This window comes from Macaca fascicularis, chromosome 11 (genome assembly GCF_037993035.2).
Source record: "Macaca fascicularis isolate 582-1 chromosome 11, T2T-MFA8v1.1".
NCBI lineage: Eukaryota > Metazoa > Chordata > Mammalia > Primates > Cercopithecidae > Macaca > Macaca fascicularis.
In genome coordinates this window covers 101,490,761-101,506,457 of record NC_088385.1, presented here as the reverse complement: position 1 = coordinate 101,506,457, position 15,697 = coordinate 101,490,761, and the positions used below count along the sequence as shown (strand labels likewise).

General features: G+C 36.7%; 1 protein-coding gene across 15 annotated transcripts in view; it reads left to right on the top strand.

Moving 5' to 3' along the window:
• CEP83 (centrosomal protein 83) overlaps positions 1 to 15,697 on the top strand; it is a 163,493-nt gene that overhangs the window by 6,570 nt on the left and 141,226 nt on the right. For 3 of the 15 annotated variants that reach the window (XM_074007523.1, XM_045365717.3, XM_015431391.4), the window contains one exon: positions 6,687 to 6,905. The exons of the other annotated variants lie outside the window; for them this stretch is intronic. The gene's annotated coding sequence lies outside the window, so the exon portion shown is untranslated. The remainder of the gene's footprint in view (positions 1 to 6,686; positions 6,906 to 15,697) is intronic. 15 annotated transcript variants of the gene reach the window in all.

Below are 15,697 nucleotides of genomic sequence, written 5' to 3'. Positions count from 1 at the left end.
AATGAACATGTCCTGTGTCCCTTAGAATTAGCAACACTATTCTTTTTTCTTTTTCTTTTTTAAAGCGTTAAGAAGGAAATTGTATCTAACATGTGAGAAGTCTGGAGATAGGTGGTTCTAAGATTGTCAATTAAGTGGCTCAGTGATAATGTTTAAGAACCTGGATTCTTTTTGCTTGGTCATCCTTTGAACTCAGCCTTGATTACTACAACTGTCATCAAATTTTCCAAAGTTTGGAAGAGATAACTTCTTTCTTCTACCTAGCCCTTTTTAAACAGCTTTATTGAAGTATATTTTACCTACCATAAAAACCACTCATTGTAAGTATACAATTTAATGGTTTTTAGCAACTTTATAGAGTTGTGCAACTGTCATCACAAGGCAATTTCTGAACATTTTATCAATCTCCCAGATTCTCTTAAGCTCATTTGCATTTAATGTAACTCCTTCCCACAGCCCCAGAGAACCACTGATCTGCTTTCTATCACTATAAATTTGTCTTTTCTAGATATTTCATATAAATGGAATCACTATAGTCTTTTGCATCTGGCTTCTTTCACTTCATGCTTTTGAGGTTTATTTAATGTATGTATATCAATGTTTTGTTCTTTTTAATTGTTGAATAGTATTCTTGTCTATTTTCCATTCACCAGGTGAATAGTATTGGTCAGTAGTGTTTCCCATTTATTGGTAACTGGTGAATAGTATTCCCTATTCACTAGGTGATAGACGTTGGATTGTTTCCAGTTTTTGGCTATTATGAATAATGCTGCTGTGAAAATTTGTCTGTAATTCCTTGTGTGAGCATGTTCATTTCTTTTGGGTAAATTCCTAGGAGTGGAATTGCTGAATTATATGGTAAGCTTATTTTTAACTTTTAAAGAAACTGTCAAAATGTTTTCCAAAGTAGCTGTACCAATTATACCCTACCAGCAATGTATGGGGATTCCAGTTTCTCCATGTCCTCACCAACAGTTGTTGTCTTTTTAATTATAGCCATTCTAGTGAGTATCTAGTAGTATCCCATTGTAATTTTAATTTGCATTTCCCTGCACACTAATGTTGGACACCTTTTTCTGTGGTTGTTGGCCATTTGTAAGTCATTTTTAGCAGAATATCTGTTTAAGGCATTTTCCCATTTTTTTGCTGGTTTTTTTTTTTTTGGTCTTACTGAGTTGTAAGTTCTTTATATATTCTGGATAAAAGTTTGTATTTTTTTAAATATCAAAGATTAGATTTGCAAAGATTTCTCCCAGTTGGTGTCTTGGCTTTTCATATTTTTACTGGTGTCTTTTGAAGTGCAAAAGTTTTAATGAAGTCATTTCTTTTGTGTGTGTGGCATGTGCTTTCATGTTATGTATAAGAACTTTTTGCCTAATCCAAGGTCTCAAAGATTTTTCTCTTGGTTTTCTTTGAGCTCTTTCCTTTAAATCTAAGATTCATATTGAATTAACTGTGCATATATGTAAGAGGAGGACCTAAGTTCATTTTTTTAAATGTGAATGCCAAATTATCCAGTACCATTTGTTAAAAAGACTGTTCTTTTCTCTTCAATTGTATTGGCATCTTTGTAAAATGTAAGAATTTATTCCTAGACTCATGTCTATAAACCTGTCCTTACTCCAACACCATTCTGTCTTGATAACTGCAGTTTTATAGTAAGTTTCAAAATGAGTAGTATAACATTTTCTTCCTTTTCAAAATTGATGCTGTGTTCTTTCCATTTCCATATACAATTTAGGATCAGCTTGTTAATTTCTACAAAAACAAATCTAATATTTGTAGGATTTGCCCTGAATCTGTCCGTCAATCTGGGAGGAGTCACTAACTTAAAAAACTTGAGTCTTCCAGTCCATGAACATGTAATATCTCTCCATTTACTTAGATCTTTAATTTCTCTTAATAATGTTTTTCACTTTTCAGTGTACAAATCTTGCACTTCTTTGGTTAAATTTATTCCTAAGACTTATAATTTTGATGCTCTTAGAAATGGAGTTTTCATGATTTGATTTCAAATTGTTCGTTGTTAGCATAAAGAAATGCAACCAACCAGGTGTGGTGACTCACGCCTGTAATCCCAGCACTTTGGGAGGCCGAGGCGGGTGGATCATGAGATCAGGAGATCGAGACCATTGTGGCTAACACGGTGAAACCCCGTCTCTACTAAAAATAGAAAAAAATTAGCCGGGTGTGGTGGTGGGCACCTGTAGTCCCAGCTACTCGGGAGGCTGAGGCAGGAGAATGGTGTGAACCTGGGAGGCGGAGCTTACAGTGAGCCGAGATCACTCCAACTGCACTCCAGCCTAGAGGACAGAGCGAGACTCCGTCTTAAAAAAAAATGCTGCCAATTTTTGCATATTATTTGTACAGAGATGATCGTGTCTCAAAACAATGATACTTTTTCTTTCCAATCTCAATGTTATTTATTTCTTCATTTTTGCTTTAATTCTTGGGTTAGACCCTCCAGTACGATGTTGAAGAGAAGTGTTGAATGTGCATTGCATTACTCCCAGTCTTAGGGGGAAAACATGCATATTTTTACCATCAGGTATAATGTTAGCTCTAGATTTTCTATAGATGTCCTTTGAAGAAGGTTAAGGAAGCTCCCTTATGTTCCTAGTTTGTTGTGAGTTTTTAATCATGAGTAGGTGTTAGATTTTGTCATGTTTTTTCCTGCATCTGATGATATGGTTATATGATTTTTATTCTGTTAATATGTTATATATTAATTGATTATTGGAGATTGAACCCATCTTGTATTGCTGGGACAGATCGCACTTGGTCATTCTGTAAAACCTTTTTTTTTTTTTTTTTTTTTTTTTTTTAATAGCGTTTGAGACAGTCTTACTCTGTGACCCAGGCTGAAGTGCAATGGTGTGATTTTGGCTCACTGCAGCCTTGAACTCCTGGGCTCATGTGTTTCTCCTGCCTCAGCCTCCCCAGTGGCTGGGGCTACAGGCTCATGCCACCACACCTGGCTATTTTTCTTTCTTTTTCTTTTTTGGTATTTTTTGTAGAGACAGGGTTTTGCCATGTTGCCTGGGCTGTTCTTGAACTCCTTGGGTCAAGCGGTTTACTTGCTTGGACTCCCAAAGTGCTGGGACTACAGGCTTAAGCCACCATACCCAGTCCGTGCTATATAATCTCTGTTATATGTTGTTGAATATGGTTTGTCTGATTATTGTTAAGGAATTTTGTGTATATGTTCCTGAGGGATATTAGTCTTTTGGTTTCTCGTGATCTTGCTCTTACTGCTTTAAATGTTTGATAGCATTCATTAGTGCAGTTGTGGGGGCCTGGCCATTTCTTTGTGGGAATATTTAAAATTATTAATTCAGTTTCTTCACTTCTTGTTATAGGTCTTTTCAGATTTTCTCTTTCTTCTAGAGTTTTGGTAATTTGTGGGTTCTAGGAAGTGTAGTCCATTTCATATAAGTTATCTAATTTGTTGATACAAAGTTTGTATTAAGAAATCCTCTAAGTTAATAATTTAAGTTTGGTAATAATTCTCCCTCTTTCATTCTTGTTTTTGGTAATTTGTATCTCTTATTTTCTTGGTCAGTCTAGCGAAGTTTTTTTTTTCCCCCGATTCTGTTGCTCTTTCCAAAGAACCAACCTTTTATTTCGTTGATTATTTTTCATATTTATATTTCCTATTTCACTGATTTCCACGCTAAAAATTATTATTTTTCTGCTTGTTTTGGGTTTAATGTCCCTTCTGCTCCTTGTTTTTCTAATTTCCTAAGATGGAAGCTTAGATTATTGGTTTGAGACCTTTTTTCTTTTCTTATATAAATGTTTAAAACTAGACATTTTCCTCTAAGCACTGCTTTAGTTGCATTCTGTACATTTTGGTTTGCTGTGTTTTGTTTTCATTCAATTTGAAATATATTTTAAAATTTTTCCTCGCAATTTCTTCTTTGATCAATGGGTTATTTAGAGGTATGTTTTTAAATTTACCAATAATTGAGGTGTTCCCAGATTTATTTTTGTTTGGATGACTAATTCCATTGTGATCAGATCACACATTTTTTATGAGTTCAATCTTTTAAATTTTATCGAGACTTGTCTTGTGCCCCAGTATGTGGTGTATCCTGGAAAATTTTCTTTGTGTGTGTGAAAAAGATGTATATTCTGTAATCATTGGGTAGTATTTTCTGTCAGTTATGTCAAGTTTATTGATGAGGTTAGTCAAGTCTTCCATATCCTTGCAGATTTTCTGTCTCGTTCTATCAGTCATTGCAGTCTTCAACTGTTTTTGTTGAATTATCTATTTCTCTTTTAAATTATCTCTATTTTTTTGCTTCATGTATTTTGGAGTTCTTTTGTTAGATGGACAGTTATTGTTATATCTTCCTGATATAGTGACCCTTTTTTCATTATGAAATGTCCTCCTTTGTCTGTAATATTTCTTATCTTAAAATCTGTTTTTCTTGGTACTATAGCCACTCTGGTTTTTTTATGGTTACTGCTTCTATAGTGTATTTTTTTTTAAATCCTTTTAATTTTTAACCTATTTGTGTCTTTGAATTGAAGATTTATCTCTTGTTGACAGCCTATAGTTAGGTTTTGTAATCCATTCTAACATAATCCCCCCTTTGAATAGAGTGTTTAGTTCATTCACATTTAATGTAATTGTTGATATTATTGGATTTACATCTGCATTTTTCATATTTGTTTTCTATTTGTCTCATTTGTTTTTTGCTTTTTCCTCTTTACCATCTTTCTGTGTTAAATATTCTTTAGTGTATCTTTTTAATTCTGTTGATTTCTTTTGCTATATTTTTAGGGATTACAATATGCCTTTTAACTTAATTACAGTCTCCTTCAGAATAATACTAAATTCTGATAAATTATAGAAACTTTTCTCCAGTGTATCTCTTTTTTCTCTTTTTGGTGCTATTATTATTATATATATTACAGCTGTATGTATTACAAACCCAGCGATACAGTACTATAATTATTCCTTTATGTAGTTTTATGTCTTTAAAGGAGATGAAGTGAAAATAATTATATTTTTAGAGTCTTTAATATTTACCGATGTAATTACCGTTTCCAATGAGCTTCATTCTCCTATAGAGTATTATTTTTCTTTTTTTTCAGACAGGTTCTCCTTCTGTTTTCCAGGCTGGAGTGCAATGCAATGGTGTGATCTTGGCTCACTGCAGCCTCTGCTCACCCAGTTCAAGCAATCCTCCTGCCTCAGCCTCTCAAGTAGCTGGAACTACAGGCACGTGCCACCACACCTGGCTATTTTTTTGTAGAGACGGGCTTTGCCCTGTTGCCCAGGCTGGTCTCGAACTTCTGGGCTCAAGTCAACCACCCACCTTGGCCTCTCAAACTGCTACGATTACAGGCATGAGCCACTGTGCCCAGCCTAGATTAAAGTTATTCTATGGTGTGACTTTTATCTTCAAGGACTTCCTTTGTTATTTCTCATAAGGCATGTCTCACAGCAATGACTTCTCTTCATCTTTGGTTATCTATCTGGCAATATCTTTATTTCATCTTCATTTTTGAAGGGCAGTTTTGCTGAATATAGAAATTTTAGTGGTAAGTTTTTTGTGTTTCTTTTAAAAATTTGTTTTTTTTCCATGTCATTTCTGATGAGAAATCAGCGTTAATAATGTTGCCGTGTATGTGAAGTCATTTTTCTCTCGCTCCTTTTTTAAGGTTTCCTCTTTGTCTTTCAGCATTTGCAGGTTTCTTTGGATTTGTTGGGCTGTTTAGATGTGTCAATTAATGTTTTTCATTAAATTAGGGAAGTGTTTGGCGATTATTTCTTCAAAACTTCTTTTCTGCCTTTTTCTCTCTTTCCTGACCTTCTGGAACTCCCACTGCATATTTCATGTACAGTATGTCGTCACTTAACATTATTATTATTATTGTTTTTTTGAGATGGAGTCTTGCTCTGTTGCCAGGCTGGAGTACAGTGGTGTGATCTCGGCTCACTGCAACTTCCGCATGTCGGGTTCAAGTGATTCTCTTGCCTTAGCCTTCTGAGTAGCTGGGACTATAGGTGTGCACCACCACACCTGGCTAATTTTTGTATTTTTAGTAGAGGTGGGGTTTCACCATGTTGGCTAAGATAGTCTCAATCTCCTGACCTCGTGATCTCCCTGCCTCGGCCTCCCAAAGTGCTGGGATTACAGGCGTGAGCCACCATGCCCGGCTGTCACTTAACGTTATTGATAGGTTCTTGGAAACTGACTTTAAGTGAAATGATGTATAATGAAACCAACCCTAGGCTAATTGATAAAAACAATAGTTAAATTCCTATGGCATATCTCTGGTCAAAAAACTTCAAACTTCTAAATAAATACCCAAGACACTTCCTACATTAAACGTTGAAATAAATGTGAGCTGTAATGTTTAAGAAAGATTAGTGAAAACAAGTAAGATAGTTACTTACCTAATTTTTGGTTAACCAGTGAGTGACAGTGGTCATAGTGGTGGTGGGTTAAACCAAGAAATAAATGTTTGCAAAACAAAAATTATAAGGGGCACCTCTTACTATCATGCAGTTCAAAAATAATCACAAATATGGCAGGCTTGATAAGAGTGCTTTTGTACTACATAATGTATTGTCATGCATTTACATGACTATATACTTTATTTGAAATTTCATTTTACAATAATTTTTATTCATTCATTCATTCATTCATTCATTTTCCAACCTGCTCTAGGGTTCAGGCTTTCTGGTGGCCAGAGCCTGTCCTGGCACGGAACCAACCGTGGACAGGATGACATTCCATTGCATGGTGCACTTAAACACACACCCATACTCATGCCTACTGGGACAATTTCGATCTCCCAGTGAACCTAACGTGCACATCTTTAGGATATGAGAAGAGGAAACTGGAGTACTTGGAAAATACAAACAAATGTTTACTTAATCATTTTTGGTGAGTGTCCATTTAAATGTTTTGCTCATTAAAAATTTTTGATTGTTTATTTTCCTATCATTTAGTTTTGAGAGTTCTTTATTCTGGGTGCAAGTCCTTTATCAGATTTATGATTTGCAGTTTTTCCCAAGTCTGGTGTATCTTTTCACTTATGTAACAGTGGATTTTGAAGAGTAGTGGATTTTGAAGTTCTTAATTTTGATGAAATCCAGTTTGTCAGTTTTTTCTTTTATGGATTGTGCTTTTGGTGTTATATCTGAGAAGTCTTAACCCAAGATCAAAATGATTTTCTCCTGTATATTTTTTAGGAGGTTTATAGTTTAGGTTTTTAATTCAGGCCTCTGATTTATTTTGATTCTATTTTTGTACATGGTATAAGGAGCAACTTGAAGTTCTTTTTGTGTGTGTGTGTGTTTATGGAAAAGACAATTGTTCCAGGACCATTTTTTGAAAAGACTATTTTTTCTTCACTGAACTGCCTGCATTTTTGTCAGAAATCAATTGACTGTTTATATTTGACTGTATTTCAGGACAGTCTTTTTTGTTTAACGGATTTTTGTGACTCTGATGTAATACTACATAATTTTTATTTCTATGCACTTTAATAAGTGAAGTCAGGTAATACAAGTCTTCTAACTGTTCTTTTTCAAAGTTTTTTTTTTTTTTTTTTTGCTCTTCTAGGTCCCTTGTGTTTCCATATGAATTTTAGAATCAGCTTGTTAATTTCTATGAAAACTACCTCAGTATTTTGAATGACATTGCATTGAATTTGGGAGAAATTAACTTCTTAACAATATTGAATTTTCTGATGCACAAATATGGCATATCTTACTATTGTAACCTGCTTTTTAAAAACAATTATAGATATAGAGTCTCACTATGTTGCCCAGGCTGATCTTGAACTCTTGGGATGAAGTGATCCTCCCACCTCGACCTCCCAAAATGCTGGGGTTACAGGCATGAGCCACCACACCTGGCCATGACCTGCTTTTTTAATAGTCTCTTTCCATTGTAAACACCACTATTAAGTTAGTACCATGAGGATAAGAACTGATTCTATCCTCCACTCCTACCTGGAATTTAGGATACACTCAATAAACATTTACTGAATGACAAATAAAAGAAGATTCTTGAACATAAATGTTTCTGCATCTCTAATTGGTTTCTCAGGATTAATTCCTAAAATTAGAATTATTAAGTCATAAGATATATTCATTTTGAAAGCTTTTGCTTAGTAAACTGTCCTCCAGGTAGAAATTTCTTTTCTGTTCTTTTTTGAGTTGGAGTTTTGCTCTTGTTGCCCAGGCTGGAGTGCAGTGGTGTGATCTTGGGCCACTGGAACCTCCCCGCCTCCCAGGTTCAAGTGATTCTCTTGCCTCAGCCTCCTGAGTAGCTGTGATTACAGGTGCCTGGCACCATGCCTGGCTAATTTTTGTATCTTTAGTACAGAAGGGGTTTCACCATGTTGGCCAGGCTGATCTCGAACTTCTGACCTTAGGTGATCTGCCCACCTCAGCCTCCCAAAGTACTGGGATTACAGGCGTGAGCCACCACACCTGGCCTGAGATATAAATTTCTTGGTAACTAACTTTAATGCATGCATAATTGGTTAGCAAACAGTGTTCTTGGTGACATCCTTCCCCAAGGTTTCTCTGAAATTACATTATAAGCCTATGGGAGAGTAGGATTTACATCATAGAAATTTTGTGGATCACTTTACTGTCATTAACAGTTTACTGGAATTCGGAGCTATGAAGATGACCAAAACAGTTGAAGATAGTTTATATGGTTATAAAGCATCTGGAGGGGAAAAGTGCAGATGTTATAGAATATGGAATAAATTAGGCCGGGAACAGTGACTCATGCCTGTAATCCCAGCACTTTGGGAGGCCGAGGTGCGTGGATCACTTGAGATCAGGAGTTCGAGACCAGCCTTGCCAACACGGTGAAACCCTGTCTCTAAAAATACGAAAAATAGCGAGGCGTGGTGCGTGCCTGTAATCCCAGCCACTCGGGAGGCTGAAACAGGAGAATCACTTGAAACCGGGGTGCAGAGGTTGCAGTGAGCTGAGATTGCGCCATTGTACTCCAGCCTGGGTGACAGGGTCAGGCTCCGTCTCATAAAAATATATATGTATATATAGAATAAATATCCTGCGGCAAGCACAAGGAAGGCAGGAACCTATGAAGCACATGGGCAAAAGCTACTCTTTTTGTTCACTTTTAGAGCAACTAAAACTCTGAAAATAGTTTTGTGATTTTGCAGACTATAGGGTTTCAGGTTTGACTGTGATTGTGATTTGTGGATTAATTGACAGGATTTAAGAAGGTATTTTAATTTGGCATAACTATGAACAAAGTTTTGAAGGCAAAGAGAAATGTGTTTGAGAGTCTGTAAAGTAAACTTAATTGACTGTAGCACAGGGGTCCTGTGGGGCAGCAAAATGTTTGAATTTGTATAGGGAGCTGGCTAATACAGGGCTGTGAGTTTAGCTGGGAAATTTATATTTGAGTCAGAAAAGAATAAGGATTATCATAGGAGTTATAGTGACGAAGGCAGTGTGTGAGAAAGATTGTTTTGGTGATATTTGTAGGCCATGTAAGAATGAGAAAAGACTAAAGTCTGGGACACCATCTAGGAGGCTTCTGTTAAGTGTAAAGTATTTAAGATTCGGCACTGGAGTGTGATGGCTCTCAAAATGGGGAAGAATGATTATATTCAACAAATAGATGATGAAGAATCAGCAGGATTAATTTGTTACAAATAGAGGATAGAGGATGGGTAGTGGTTAAATGAGAGGAGGATAGTGGTAATTGACTTTTTTAAGAAGACAAGTAGAAAATTTGAACCTAATGAACTGAATTCTTGTTAGGTTGATGTAGTGGATAAAATGTGATAACTTTTCCTCACCTATTACTGGATTCATGACTGAGACCCCTATAACAAAAGACAGATTATCAAGAGGAAAGCATACACATTTACTTAATGAAAGCTTTACTTTATATGAGTCTTCAGAAATGAAGACTGAAATAAACAGGGAAACCTTTCTTTCTGTGTTTTTCTAAAAAAAATTATTATTTCAATAGTTTTGGGGGAACAGGTGATGTTTGGTTACATGGATAACTTCTTTAGTGGTGATTTCTGAGATTTTGCTGCACCCATCACTTGAGTGGTGTACACGCACCCAGTGTGCAGTCTTTTAACCCTCACCCCCTCCCACCCTTCTCCCCAGGTCCCCAGAGTCCATTATATCATTCTTATGACTGCATCCTCGTAGCTTAGCTCCCACTTATGAGAACATACGGTGTTTGGTTTTCCATTCCTGAGTTATTTCAGTTAGAATAATGGCCTCCAACTCTGTCTCGGTTGCTGTGAATGCTGTTATTTCATTCCTTTTTATGGCTGAGTAGTATTGCATGGTATATATATACCACATTTTCTTTATCTACTCATTGGTTGATGGGCATTTAGGCTGATTCCATATTTTTGCAGTTGCAAATGTGCTGCTGTAAACATGCATGTTCGAGTGTCTTTTTCATATAATGACTTTTCCTCTGGGTAGATGCCCAATAGTGAGATTGCTGGATCAAATGGTAGTTCTACTTTTACTTTTTTTTTTTTTTTTTGAGATGGAGTCTTGCTCTGTTGCCCAGGCTGGAGTGCAGTGGTGCGATCTCTGCTCACTGCAAGCTCCACCTCATGGGTTCACGCCATTCCCCTGCCTCAGCCTCCTGAGTAGCACCCACCACCACGCGTGGCTAATTTTTTTTTTTTGTATTTTTAGTAGAGACGGGGTTTCACTGTGTTCGTCAGGATGGTCTCCATCTCCTGGCCTCGTGATCCGCCCACCTCAGCCTCCCAAAGTGCTGGGATTACAGGCATGAGCCACCTCGCCCAGTCTACTTTTAGTTCTTTAAGGAATATCCATGCTGTTTTCTATAGTGGTTGTACTAGTTTACCTTCCCACCAGCAGTGTAAAAGTGTTCGCTTTTCACCACATCTCCATCACCATCTATCATTTTTTTGGTTTTTAAATTATGGCCATTCTTGGAAGAGTAAGGTGGTAGCACATTGTGGTTTTGATTTGCATTTGCCTGATAGTGATGTTGAGCATTTTTTCATATGTCTGTTGGCCATTTGTATATCTTTTGAGAATTGTCTATTCATGTCCTTTCCCCAGTTTTTGATGGGAATATTTTTCTTGCAGATTTGTTTGAGTTCCTTGTAGATTCTGGATATTAGTCCTTTGTGAAATGCATAGTTTGTGAATATTTTCTCCCACTCTGTGGGTTGTGTGTTCACTCTGCTGATTATTTCTTTTGCTATGCTGAAGCTTTTTAGTTTAATTAAGTTCCATACATTTATTTTCATTTTTGTTGCGTTTGATTCTTGGTCATGAACTCTTTGCCTAAGCCAATGTCTAGAAGAGTTTTTCTGATGTGATTTTCTAGAATTTTTCTGGTTTCAGGTCTTAGATTTAAGTCTGTAAGCCATCTTGAGTTGATATTTGTATAAAGTGAGAGTTGAGATTCCGCTTTCATTCTTCTACATGTGGCTTGCCAATTGTCCCAGCACCATTTGTTGAATAGGTTGTCCTTTCTCTACTTTATGTTTTTGTTTGCTTTATCAAATATCAGTTGACTGTGAGTACTTGGCTTTGTTTCTGGGTTGTCTATTCTGTTCCACTGATCTATGTGCCTGTTTTTATGCCAGTACCATGCTGTTTTGGTAACTATAGCCTTGGTAGTATAATTTGAAGTCAGGTAATGTGATACTTCCAGATTTGTTCTTTGTGCTTAGTCTTGCTTTGCAGGCTCTTTTTTGGTTCCATATGAATTTTAGGATTGTTGTTTTCTAGTTCTGTGAAGAATGATGGTGGTATTTTGATGGGAATTGCTTTGAATTGGTAGATTGCTTTTGGCAGTGTGGTCATTTTCACAATATTGATTCTACCCATCCACGCGCATGGCATATATTTCCATTCGTTTGTGTCGTCTATGATTTCTTTCAGCGTTTTTTTATAGTTTTCTTTGCAGAGGTCTTTTCGCCTCCTTGATTAGGTATATTCCTAAGTATTTTGTTTTATTTTTTGCAGCTATCGTAAAAGGGGTTGAGTTCTTGATTTGATTCTCCGCTTGGTGGTTATTATACAGCAGAGCTACTCATCTGTGTACATCAGTTTTGTGTCCTGAAACTTTGCCAAATTCATTTACCAGTTCTACGAGCTTTTTGGATAAGTCTTTAGGGTTTTCTAGGTATATAATCATATCATCAGCAAACTGCAACACTTTGACTTCCTCTTTACCAATTTGGGTGCCCTTGATTTCTTTCTCCTCATTGATTGTTCTGGCTAGGACTTCCATTATTATATTGAATAGAAGTGGTGAAAGTGGACATCCTTGTCTTGTTCTAGTTCTCGGGGGGAATGCTTTCAACTTTTCACTGTTCAGTGTAATGTTGGCTGTGGGTTTGTCATAGATGGCTTTTATTAAGGTATGTCCCTTCTATGCCGATGTTGCAAATGGTTTTAATCATAAAGGGATCTGAATTTTGTCATGTTTTTTCTGCGTCTGTTGAGATGATCATGTGGTTTTTGTTTTTAATTCTGTTTATATGGTGTCTTTATATGGTACATTTATTGACTTTTCATTTGTTAAGCCAACCCTGCATCCCTGGTATGAAACCCAGTTGATCATGGTGTATTTTCTTTTTGACATGTTGTTGGACCTGGGTAGCTAGTATTTTGTTGAGGATTTTTGCCTCTTTGTTCGTCAGGGATATTGGTGTGTGGTTTTCTTTTTTTATTATGTCCTTTCCTGGTTTTGTTATTAGGGTAATACTGCTTTATAGAATGATTTAGGGAGGATTCCCTCTTTGTGTTTTGGAATAGCTTCAGTAGGATTCATACCAATTCTTCTTTGAACGTCTGATAGAATTCAGCTGTGAATCCATCTGGTCCTGGACTATTTTTTTGTTGTTGTTGGCTTTTTTTTTAAATTACTGTTTCAATCTTGCTACTTGTTATTGGCCTGTTCAGAGTTGGTGTCTGTTTCTTCCTAGTTTAATCTAGGAGGGTTGTATATTTCCAGGAATTTATCCATCTCCTCTAGGTTTTCTAGTTTGTGTGCATAAAGATATTTATAGTAGCCCTACAAAAGCAGGATCTTTTGTATTTCTGTGTTACCACTTTTGATATCTCCTCTTTTGTTTCTAATTGAGTTGTTTGGATCTACTCTGTTCTCTTGGTAATCTTGCTAATGGTCTGTCAATTTTGTCTTTTCAAATAACCAGCTTTTTGTTTCATTTATCTTTTGTATTATTTTGTTGTTGTTGTTTCAATTTCATTTGATTTTTGTTACTTCTTTTCTTCTGCTTGGTTTTGGTTTGGTCTGTTCTTGTTTCTCTAATTCCGTGAGGTGTGAGGTTAGGTAGTCTATTTGTGCTTTTTCGGACTTTTTGATGTAAGCATTGATTGCTATGAACTTTCCTCTGAGCACCACTGTATTTGCTGTATCCCAGAGGGTTGATAGGTTGTGTCACTGTTACTGTTCAGTTCAAAGAATTTTAAAATTTCCCTCTTGATTTCATTGTTGACCCAGAGGTCAATCGTGAGCAGGTTTAAATTTCCATATATTTGTATAGTTTTGAAGGTTCCTTTGGATTTAATTTCTAATTTTATTCTGCTGTGGTCTTAGAGAATATTTGATATTTGATTTTCTTAAATTTGTTGAGAATTGTTTTGTGGTCTGTCTTGGAGAATGTTCCATGTGTTGATGCAAAGAATATATTCTGCAATGGTTGGGTAGAATGTTCTGTAAATATCTGTTAAGTTCATTTGTTTTAGGGTTTAGTCTATTGTTTCTTTGTTGACTTTCTGTCTTAATGACCTGTCTAGTGCTGTTAGTGGAGTATTGAAGTCCTTCACTATTACTTTGTTGCCATCTATCTCATTTCTTAGGTCTAGTATTAAATGTTTTATAAATTTGGGAACTACAGTGTTAGGTGTATATGTTTTTGGGATTGTGATATTTTCCTGTTGGACTAATCCTTTTATCACTATATAATGTCCCTCTTTGTCTTTTTAAACTGTTGTTGCTTTAAAGTTTGTTTTGTCTGATATAAGAATAGCTATTCCTGCTCACCTTTGGTTTCCATTTGTGTGGAATATCTTTTTCCACCCCTTTACCTTATAAGTTTATATGAGTCCTTATGTATTAGGTGAGTCTCTTGAAGGCAGCAGATACTTGGTGGATTTTTATCCATTCTGTTTTTCTGCATCTTTTTTTTTTTTTAATTGAGACAGAGCCTCACTCTGTCACCCAGGCTGGAGTACAATGACATGATCTTGGCTCACTGCAACGTCTGCTGCCTGGATTCAGGCGATTCTCATGCATCAACCTCCTGAGTAGCTGGGATTACAGGTGCCTGCCACCATGCCTGGCTAATTTTTTTGTATTTTTAGTAGAGACAGGCTTTCGCCGTGTTGGCCCGGCTGGTCTTGAACTCCTGATCTCAGGTGATCTGCCCACTTCGGCCTCCCAGAGTGCTGGGATTACAGGTGTGAGCCACTGTGCTGGCCTCTGTATCTTTTCAGTGAAACATTTAGGCAATTTACATTCAACATCAGTATTGAGATGTGAGATACTGTTCTGTTCATCATACTAGTTGTTGCCTGATTACCTTTTTTTTTGTTGTTGTTTACATTGTGTTATTGTTCTGTAGGTCCTGTGAGATTTATGCTTTAAGGAAGGTTCTATTTTGATGTTTTCAGGTTGTTTCAAAAGTCAGAACTCCTTTTAGCAGTTCTTGCAGTGCTGGCTTGGTGGTAGTGGTGAATTCTCTGAGCACTTGTTTGTCTGAAAAGGACTTTATTGCTCTTTCATTATGAAATTTAGTTTTGCTGGATACAGAATTATTGGTTGATAATTTTTTGTTTAAGGAGACTAAAGGTAGTACCCAATTCCTTCTAGCTTGTAGGGTTTGTGCTGAGAAATCTGCTGTTAATCTATTAGGTTTTCCTTTGTAGGTTACCTGATGCTTTTGCCTCACAGCTGTTAAGATTCTTTCCTTTGTCGTGACTTTAGATAACCTGATGACTGTGTGCCTTGGTGTTGATCTTTTTGTGATAAATTTCCTGGGTGTTCTTTGAGCTTCGTGTGTGTGTGTGTGTGTGTGTGTGTGTGTGTGTGTGTCCTGTGTGTGTATTAGACCAAGTCTCACTCTGTCGCCCAGGCTGGAGTGCAGTGGCGCCATCTTGGCTCCTTGCAGCCTCTGCCTTCCAGGTTCAGGCGATTGACCTACCTCAGCCTCCTGAGTAGCTGGGACTACAGGCACACGCCACCATGCCTGGCTAATATATATATATATTTTTGTTTAGTCGAGGTTTCACCGTGTTGGCCAGGCTGGTGTCAAACTCCTGACCTTGAGTGATCCTCCCACCTTGGCCTCCCAAAGTGCTGGATTACAGGCATGAGCCACCACATCTGGCCAAGCTGCTTGTATTTGGATATGTAGATCTCTATCAAAACCGGGGACATTTTCCTCAATTATTCCCTCAAATAGTTTTCTAAACTTTTAGATTTCTCTTCTTCCTTAGGGACAGCAGTTATTCTTATGTTGGGTCTTTTAACATCCCAAGTTTCTTGGAGGCTTTATTCATTTTTTAAAATAATTTTTTCTTTTTTTTTCTTTTTCTTTCTTTGTTTCATCCTTTTTCTTTTTCTTTTTTTTTTTGAGATGGAGTCTCTCTGTTGCCCAGGCTGGAGTGCAGTGGCATGATCTTGGCTCACTG